At 53.0% G+C, this 9,925-nt stretch overlaps 1 long non-coding RNA gene across 2 annotated transcripts; it reads left to right on the forward strand.

The window, feature by feature from the left end:
* On the forward strand, positions 1,001-8,687 carry LOC110259245. Of its 2 annotated transcripts, XR_002341459.1 has the most exons (4): positions 1,001-1,165; positions 1,383-1,491; positions 7,066-7,183; positions 8,162-8,687. It is a non-coding gene; the product is annotated as an uncharacterized LOC110259245 (long non-coding RNA). The 2 variants fall into 2 exon arrangements; XR_002341458.1 differs by lacking the exon at positions 1,383-1,491 and having other exon boundaries at positions 8,162-8,680.

Here is a 9,925-nt window from a genome sequence, read left to right on the forward strand (position 1 = left end):
AGCCCAGAGACCCTGGAGGAGGCTGTGTGCAATCTTCCAGCAAAGGAGGATGGTGGCTTGGACCAAAGTGGTACCCCGAGGCAGGTAGTACTGCCCCCCACTCTTTTGTTTTTGTTTTTTAGGGCCAAACCTGGGGCATATGGAAGTTTCTGGGCTAGGGGTCAAATCAGAGCTGTGGTGTGCCAGCCTATGCCACGGCCACAGCAATGCCAGGTCCAACCCATGTCTGCGACCTATACCACCGCCCATGGAAGCGCTGGATCCTTACCCCACTGCACGAGGCTAGAGATTGAGCCTATATCCTCATGGACACTTGTGGGGTTCATAACCTGCTGAGCCACAACAGGAACTCCCTATTTCTGTTCCCCACCCCCCTTTAAAGGTAAGGAAATTGAGGCTCAGAAAAGGTAAGTGACTTGACCAAAATCATTCCAGCTTTAAGTGGCAGGTCCAGGATTTTTTTTTGGGGGGGGGGAGTTAATTGTAGTGAAATATACATAACATAAAATTTACCATTTTAACCACTTTTAAGGGTACAATCCAGTGGCATTAAGCATATTCACAACCATCACCACTATGCATTTCCAGAACTTTTCATTATCTCAAACAGAAACTTTGTGCTCATTCAGCAATAGCTTCCCCATCCCTCTACCCCAGTCCCTGGCAGCTTGTCATAGAGGGCCTGAATTTCCTATTCCAGATACTTCTAAGTGGGACCATATAACATTTGTCCTTTTGTGTCTGGTTTATTTCACTTCGTATAATGTTTTCAAAGCTCATCCACATTGTATCATGTGTCAGAATGTCCTTCCTTTTTAAGGCTGAATAATATTCCATTGTGTGCGGGTACCACGTCGTATTTAAGCTTAGGTTCATCCGCTGATGGAGGGCTGGGATTCGTACCGAGATGGCTGATTCCAACCCCATTCTGGTTGGCGCTGAGCCCAGCACAGTGCCCCTAGCGGCCACCAGAGGGCGCACAGAGACTCCCAGGCGGGACAAGGGGTCGGTTTGTGGGAGGAAGAGGGAGCTGGAGCTCAGCCTCTTGCGCGCAAGCACCAGGCACAACAGCACAACGGACACCCAGAAGCATGCTGATGAGAGGGAAGCGGGCCGCAGGAAAAGCTACCCAACTATAAATTCGGCCTCCAGTGGAGGAAAGGGGGTAAGTCGGGGTAAGAAGGGTCACACCTGTCATCCTGGGCCAGTCCACAAAGGGGATGTCGATGCTGGCCACTCACAGCTTCCCAGCCAGCCAGCCTCCAGCAGGAACAGCTCAGCAGAGGAGCTGAGGGAGCAAGTCCAGGGAGGCCTGGGCTCCAGTCCTGCTCTTCTCCAGTCTTGCCCAATGAACTCCAATCTGTGATTTGCCCATTTTACAGATGAGGAAACTGAGACTCAGAGCCATTGACTGCTTGTCCAGAGCAATCAGGGGAGGCAAGATCTGAACACCTGCTGCCAGGAGGATCCTGTGAGCTTCTCCTCACCTGGGTCAGTGCCCTGGTTTCTTCCACTGCGTCTCAGTGTGGTTTAGGCCTCATTCTCCACTTGGCTCTTGGGGACCCGTCTCTCTCCAGGGGGAGTCCAGAATGAGATGTGGCTCCTGAGGCTGGTCTGACCTCCGTGGCCTCCCTCCTTCTGAGCATTAGACCTTTTATCATGCCACCCAAGTTTGCTCTGGCTAGTTTTGGCAGCCACCTCACGCTGGCTTAAATCCCACATTTCTAGCAGCTTAAATCCCTCAACTTTTATCACATGTGCTGTTTGTTGCAAACCCGTTTCTCCCCCTAGTGCATCCATGTGCAGCTGGGTCTTTGGATGCGAGTCCAAGAACTGACATTTATCCCTGTCAGATTTCATCTTGTTCATTCATCTGACAAACATTTGTTCAGAGCCCACGCCGTACCAGGCGCTGGGGATACAGCACAGAAAGACAGATCCCCTGCCCTTGAGGAGCTCATGCTGTCATTAATCATGGCAGCCGCCACCAACGATTGATCAGGGGCTCCCTCTGGGCCATGCACCATGCTGGGGGCTGCATGGAGCTTGTCTCATTGACCCTCGGTGCATGGCAGGATAGGTGGCATTGCTCCTATTTTGTAGATGGGGAAGCCGAGGTTCAAAAAGTTCCTGTGACTTGTCTGGGAGTTCCCGTTGTGGTTCAGAGGGTTAAGAACCTGACATAGTGTCTGTGAGGAGGAGGACTGAATCCCTGGGCTCTCTCAGTGGGTTAAGAATCTGATGGTGTGGCATAGGTTGCAGATGTGGCTCAGATCTGGTATTGCTGCAGCTGTGGCGCAAGCCTGCAACTGCAGCTCTGATTGGACCCCTGGTCTGGGAACTTCCATATGCTGCAGGTGCAGCTGCAAAAAAAAAAAAAAAAAAAAAAAAAAAAAGTTCCTGTGACTTGTCCAAAGTGGCATCCCCGCAATGTGGCATCCCTGCAAAGTGGCATACCTGCAAAGTGGCAGGCTCAGCCAGCCTTCAGCCCTCCAGTGGCTTTGGATGCTGGCTCTCTCCTCCTATGTGGGTACCCTCTGTCCCAGCTTTGGATTCTCTGTAAACATGATAAACTACCTCTCTGAATTTCATCAACAGCATGGATGAAACTCAGATGAATTCACCTGGGCCAGCTGCCTATGATTCTGTACCCCGCGGGCTCAGCAGATACAAACACACCAACTGAAAGCCGCCTGACCTTTCTCCCTCCCCCGGCCCCAGCCCCAGCTCCAGGCTCACTCCCCTGCCCAAGCATCTATGGACCTGGCTGTTGGCATCTTCGCCATCAAACCAGTCCCTGCTGCCAAGTCCTCTACATGCAGGAGCCCAGCTGTGCCTGGCCCTTGCCTGCCTCATGGTAAAGCTCCATCTGCCAAAGTCCTTCCCCAAGAGGGAGGCTTGAAGCCCAAGGCCCAGGAAAGGGCAGCTGAGTTGGGCTTTCTCAGTTTTGAGCATCCCTGCCCCCGCTCTTGCGTCTGCTGCTTCTCGTCTTCCTCTCCGTCTGCTCCCAGAGGCTCAGCTCATCTTTTTCGCTCAGTTCTTCTTGCCAAGCTGAGGGAGACCAACTGCAGAGTAGGCCTGGGCGAGGGCTGTGGGCAGGAACGAAGGCAAAAGCAAAGTAAAACACTGCTCACGGGGGGTGGGGGGTGAGGGGCTGTGCAGAGGGGCAGCTGTGAAATGAGCTCCGAGCTTCCAGCCAGGATCTGGGGACACCACACCCCGTGACAGGGTCTGGGCTTTACCATTTCATAGGACCCGTCACCCACCCTCTTTACAACGGTTGGAACTATTTTCTTTGTGCCCAGCCAGGGGGATCCAGGCCTGGACACTACCTCGGCTAAGGCTGCTTCCTGAAAAGACATCAAGGACTTGTAATGAGAGTGCGTCTACCGAATCAGAACTCGGCGAGCCCCTCCTTATAAGCCTGGTCAGACTCAGGCCCCACCCTCATCGCCTCCCTTTGAGGGGGAGGGACGCTAGAGAATAAGCCAGCCCACGACTTCAGGCAGTGATCAGTGCTCTGAAAAGCATGATGCCAGATAGAGTAGGGGCGACTAGAGTTGAGGATGCCAGTCCAGCTAGCGTGGTCTGGGAAGGCCTCTCGGAAGGGGTGATATATGCAGAGCCAGGAAGAAGCTGGCCCTGGGGACCACGAGCATAAAGATGCAGAAAGACAATGAGTGTGACATGGTGCCAAACCCACCCACCCCCATCGCAGATGCTGGCACAGAGAGAAACACGTGACACGGAGATGAGGCCTGAGTGGGAAAGCATGTGGGGCCGTGTCCTCAGGGGGCCTGAACCCTGGCACAGAGCTCCGTGGATGCCTCCAGGGGTTCCCCCACCCCCAAGCAAGGCTCTGGGTCTTCCTCATTTCCTTGCATCTTCAACACCTTTCTGCACACCGCCCAGCCTGGCTCCAGATACATGTCTGCCCAATGAACAAACTCCGGAAAGCCCTGCTCACCCAGTCCTGGGGGCCAGCAAGGAGGAAGTGTGAGGAGAGGCCCCAGGAAACCCTACCTTCTTCTACAAGGAATCACTTGATGGAGTTTGTGGCTCCCATAGGTGGTAGAAGCAGAAAAGACAAAGGGATTCCAGAATGTGGGAGGAGGGGTCGCCTACACAATTGGAAATTTTCGCACAGAAGTCCAGATTTCAAGCTATTTTTAAAGTATCTGAAGATCTGGCAACCCCGAGCCTGCACATCCCCATGGCAACGCCAGCTGGTGCTGAGCCGCCCTGGTAACTGGACATGCGCTCTGCACTTCGCCTGCGCAGGCCGATCGCTGCAGCCGCCGCCTAGCCCACCCCCCCCCTCCTTCACATCACGGGCCCCTTGGGCATCTGAGTCGGCCATCCTGGGTGTAAGAGATGTGCTGAGCAGAAAGCCGTGCAGGAGACATGGGGACCGTGGCATCTGTCGCATCAGCCCGCAGCTAAGGAGAGTCAGACTGAGGTCCTCCCCCTCAGGTTCTTAGGGCAGTTGACCAGTGTGCGGGAGTGGTTGCAAGTCCTCATCAGCCCGTTCGCTGTGCGGGGTTCTGGGTTTGGGTAGCTAGCCGGCGGGAGGGTTCCGAAACCGTTCCGTCGAGGCGAGAGATGCAGTTCTCAAAGTGCACCAGCAGGGGGCGACTCTCCCAGCCGTGCCCTCAATGCTGCTGGGCGGCTAGGGCTCCAGTTGCTGGAGAGTAATTCCTCGGTCGGGTCGTCCTGGGTCCCGGAATGATCTTGGGTCCCTGCCCGTTCTCATTTGGGGTGACAGCCGAGGCCCAGCCTGGCTGGCAACGTGAGGGGCTCAGCGGTGATTGGCTGGGCCAGGACAGACCCCAGGTGCCCAAGGGCAGCCTCAAGAGGTCCACCCACCTTGAAGCCGTTCTGGCCTGTGACTCAGGGGTCCAAGGGCACCACTTCTGTCCTCCCTTCTCCCAACCAACCTTCTCTTCCTCCTCTTTTGGCACTGCTCAGCCTTGCTGTTCCCTTAGGGCTGATCCTCAAATTGAGTATCGTGGGCTTGGCACCACAACTTTGCAAGGTAGGTATTAATTTCCCCATTTTGTAAGTGGGGAAGCTGAGGCTTAAAGAGGCTTAGACACACTGGCCCAAGGCCAAACAGCAACTAGCAAGTGGTGGAGCAACTAGCAGGTCTGTGGGGACTCTCTTCCTTGGCCTGCTCTGTTCCTATCAAGGAAATTTTAGAATCAGCCTATGGGGTTGGGGGGGAGGGCAGGTGGTTATGATTTGAACACTGAGGACAATCCCGTGCTCAGGTCCTGCCTGAACCCCCCCCCAAGCCCCCTCTTCTGCCGGAGCCACCCGAGGACAGGAGCAGAATCATTGGTGTTAGAGGCTCAGGGCTTCAGCACAGCCACCAGGAAGGATGAGCCCCTGGCCCTGGGGTATTTCCTGGAGGGTTCAAACAGCCCACTCAACTGGGTGGGAACTTGATGGGGAGCAAGAGACCCAGATTCTGTGCAGAGTGAGCTTAGGCACCCCTGAGCCTGACTCGGTCAGTGAGCCGCAGCCTCCGCAGCTCCCCCCTCCCACCCAGAGGGAAAGAGATGCCCAGGGACACCCGTTCCTCTGAGACTATCCCAGTGATGTGACCAAGGCCACTGCCCTGGGTAGGAAGGGAGATTCTGTCCATGCTGTTTCAGCCACTCTAGCTCCCATTTTCCCACCACGCCCTGTACTCACGGCACTGAGTCTGCAGGTCCCTCCGCAATTTTGCCTGGAGCTTATCGGTGCCCAGTGCAAACCTCACCCTCTCTGGGCAACTGGATCCTGCAAAGCTGGTCATTTTCTCCCTTTCCTGAGACCACCAGAACCGTGTGGCCTTCTCCCATGGCACTGAGGTCAGCCTCCTTTTTGCTGCAATTATTCCTAAGTTGCTGTCGTCTCTGACAAGCAGACTGGAAGGTGCAGCAGGCACCGTAGCTCCTAGCATGAGGCCTCATACACACAAAGCCCTGAGACACACTGAATGGAAAGAAGGATGGAAGGAAGGAAGGATGGACGAATGGACGGAAGAAAGGATGGCTGGATGGAGGAAGAAAGGAAGGATGGATGGATAGAGAGATGAAAGTGAGACAGAATACTAACTGTAGGAGCATGGGCTCGGATACATTCTTTTTTTTTTTTTTTTTTTTTTTTGTCTTTTTGTCTTTTTGCCGTTTCTGGGGCTGCTCCCACAGCATATGGAGGTTCCCAGGCTAGGGGTCGAATCAGAGCTGTAGCCACCAGCCTATGCCAGAGCCACAGCAATACGGGACCTGAGCCGAGTCTGCAACCTATACCACAGCTCACCGCAATGCCTGATCCTTAACCCACTGAGCAAGGCCAGGGATCGAACCCACAACCTCATGGTTCCTAGTCGGATTCGTTAACCACTGAGCCACGACAGGAACTCCTCGGATACATTCCTTTGATATGGATATTAATTAATATTTGTGGCTTCAGGGCTCCAGGGGGTAACACCTCCACAGGCCTTGTTTACCACAGGAAATGTGAATCTCTAGCCCAGTCCTCAACTGATAAAAAAGGAATGAGAGGCATGGTGACTTAATCTAAGGAAAGAAAAGGACAAAGAGGAGTTCCCGTCGTGGCACAGTGGAAACGAATCTGACTAGGAACCATGAGGTTGTGGGTTCGATCCCTGGCCTCGCTCAGTTGGTCAAGGATCCGGTGTTGCCGTGAGCGGGGCCCTAAAAAGACCAAAAAAAGAAAAAAAAGAAACTGTCAATCTGTTTTCCAAAGTGGCTGCATTCCCAATAAAATATTTAAAAAAAAAAAAAAAAAAAAGGACAAAGAAACCACAAAACTTACAGGACATTTCCAACCCTAAGACCCCTGTTGGACAAGGACGGACATGAGTCACTGAGCAAGGTCAATGGGAGAAATCCACATCCTTCTGGAGCCCACGTTGGTACCCCCCCATCTTTAAAGAATAAAAACCCCTATAGGACCATAAAGAAAGGGGGCTCTTCTCATGGCCCCAGCCGTCCTGGGAGCTCTTTGCTTTTCTTTAACAAAGACTTTGCTTGCTTGCTGCCTGTGTGTTCGCAGAGATCATTCTTCACCTGCCGTGAACAAGAACTTGGAGTCCAGTATCATCTTTCCGGTGCCAGAAGGATGGAGAGAGAGATCAACAGGTGAACAGATGAACAGATAGGTGGATAGGAAGGTGAGTGGCCCACAGAAAGTTCAGTATGGCCTCTGTGATTGGCCAGAACACCCAGACTTCCCCTCCTGGGGAATATGATTTCCCTGTGTCACTTGTCCCCTGCCTCAATGAAAGATTTCGAGATTGTGCTGTGTGGAGCTGCAAGGGCCGCTGGGAGTCAGATCTGTTCCTTCCCTCTCTGGACCTCATGGGACTAGATGATTCCTTGACCTCTTCCAGCACAAAGCACGTGTCCGTGCTGGTGCAACTGACAGCACTTATGACCTGAACCCAGCCAGAACCCAGACTGAGACTTGAACCCAGAGGTTTTCACTCACCCGTGTCTGGATTTACTGAGGTTCAAGTTCTCTGTGCCAAGGCACAGAAAGGAATTCATCAAAGCCAACGAGATAGGCAAGAAATCGATTTATGAAGATAGGACTGCTTGTGAGAGTTGCAAGTGGGCGGGCAAAGAGGCTCTGCCCCGAGGGTTAGGTGGGCTACAGTTTTATCATCCGAGGGACCGGAGGGTGAGAAAAGACCCTTTCTTCACCTGAATGCAGGCTTCACCCCATCCCCCCCCCCAATGACCTGCGGCATATCTCACGGCTCCACTAGTCAGGCCAGGCTGCAGCGTTCTGTCGGCTCTCTTGAGCAATTATTAACTTACAGTGATCTTCCAAAGTTCCCCAGGTTTCCCTCTCTATCTCTGGTCCCCTACTGGGACGTCGGCAAACCACCTGTATAACTCGCCAGCTCCATCCCTGTCACCAGACCCAGCAAAGAACAGGGAAACCGATTGAGCCCAGTTCGGCTTAAAGGAGACTCTGGAAGAGGTCAGACAAATGATGAAAAGAAGAAAGAGAAAAAGAAGGGGGGAAGGAAGAAAGAAAGAACATCAGTTTTCTCCTGCCTCAAATTAAAAACACACTGAGGGTGTAAGATTTCCCAAATGCATCATATTCAAAAAAAAGTTAATTTCAACATATTGACTTTCAGGCCGCAGGCTCTAAGAAGTGGTGGATCGCTGCTATCAAGGAGCCGCCTCAAGCAGGGATGGCCTGGGGCAGAAGATGCTAAGGGAAGGATGGGGTGGGGGGGCTGGAAGGGGGGGTTCTCTCCACCCCCTTCACCACTTTAGCCAGACCGCCTCCTCCTCTACGTCGGATTATAAATTGATTTTATGAACCCAATATGTTGTTTGAATCAGAGTTCTGGGGGGTGTGTGTGTGTGTGTGTTTTAAGCCACTTAACTAATGAAGAGAAACAAGAGGCCCAGAGGGAGGCGGTTTGCCCAGGATTGTACAAGTGCATCCACAGAATCCTGCCGAACAGAACTCCTGGGTTCAGATTCAGGAATCCAAGCACTTCTTTTGAAAGGGGCTGGGGGCGCTGCCCCCCAACGGGGTTATACCCTGGCTCACCTCCAGCAGCCACAGTGGGAAGTCGCCAGGCTCCTTGAAACAACATTCCACCAGGACAGGAACAGACGGATAACTCAGGCCCAATTAGGAGCCGAAAAATCTCACAGAGGGTGTGAGCTCAGGGTGGAGGGCCAGCTCCCTGCAAGCTTCACAGGCAAAAACCTTCCTAAAACAACCCCTTGGCTGCCTCAGAGCATAATTTAATCTTCCTTTGATGACTCCGGATCTTGCCCTGCCTCGGGCCACTGTGTGCACATCAATTACTGCTGGGCCCAGTTGGGGGGTAGGGAGCAGGGAGGAGGGGCTGGCCCAGGGTGACCAGCTAACCCTGCCCTTGGGAAGGCTGGTCGGGGAGGAAGAGCTGGAGGAGACATCGGGGGCCGGGGGAGGGGGAGGGAGAGAGCCCAGCCTGAGCCCCAGGAGCTGGAGGCTGCGTTGGTGGAGATGGGAGCCAAGGAATAGACACGAAGCCCACTCCCCACCCGAGAAGGGAGCCCTAGGTGGGCTTCTCCTTAGCCTCCAAAGCAGGCAGGAGGGGCAGTTCCTAAGGTCCTGGAGATAGAACCCGAGAGCTAAAGACAGGCAGGAGTGATGCTGAAGACTAGGCTGGATGACTTTGCTAAGGGAGAGTGCCATGGAGACTTTGCAGAAATCTTGGCTCCAAGAGACACGATAGGATTTCCCGTCGTGGCAGAAACAAATCTGACTGGTATACATGAGGACACAGGTTCCATCCTTGGTCTCGCTCAGTGGGTTAAGGATCCGGCGTTAAGGATCCGTGAGCTGTGGTGTAGGTCGCAGACGCGGCTCAGACCTGGTGTTGCTGTGACTGGTGTAAGCCAGCAGCTACAGCTCCAATTCGACCCCTGACCGGGGAATCTCCATATGCCACGAATGCAGCCCTAAAAAGACCAAAAAAAGAGAGAGACAAGACAGAAGTAGGCTGAGAGCCACACTGACTCTGCCTTGCCACTTCCTGGCTGAGGAACAGGGAGCAAGTTACCTAACCTCTCTGTGCCTTAATTTCCTGCGATAATGCTAGAATAGCAGTAACAGGGCTGCTGTGGGGGTTAAATGGGGGTTAAGAGGGGCTTAAACCACCACCTCTGATGAGGCTGGAAGAACATACATCAGATCATTCATGGGGCCGGCTGTCGGGTGAGACTGGCCGCCTTGTTTTGTTTGGCTTGTTTGCATTTCCTATATTTTATGCAAGAAACACTTTATTATATAATTAAAATAAGACTAAAGAAAAAAGTAGAACCACAGGAACTGTGATTTGTCTTTATCTTTTTCAATTTTTATAGTGATTTTTATTTTTTTCATTATAGCTGATTTA

The sequence above is a fragment of the Sus scrofa genome, chromosome 2 (genome assembly GCF_000003025.6).
Source record: "Sus scrofa isolate TJ Tabasco breed Duroc chromosome 2, Sscrofa11.1, whole genome shotgun sequence".
NCBI lineage: Eukaryota > Metazoa > Chordata > Mammalia > Artiodactyla > Suidae > Sus > Sus scrofa.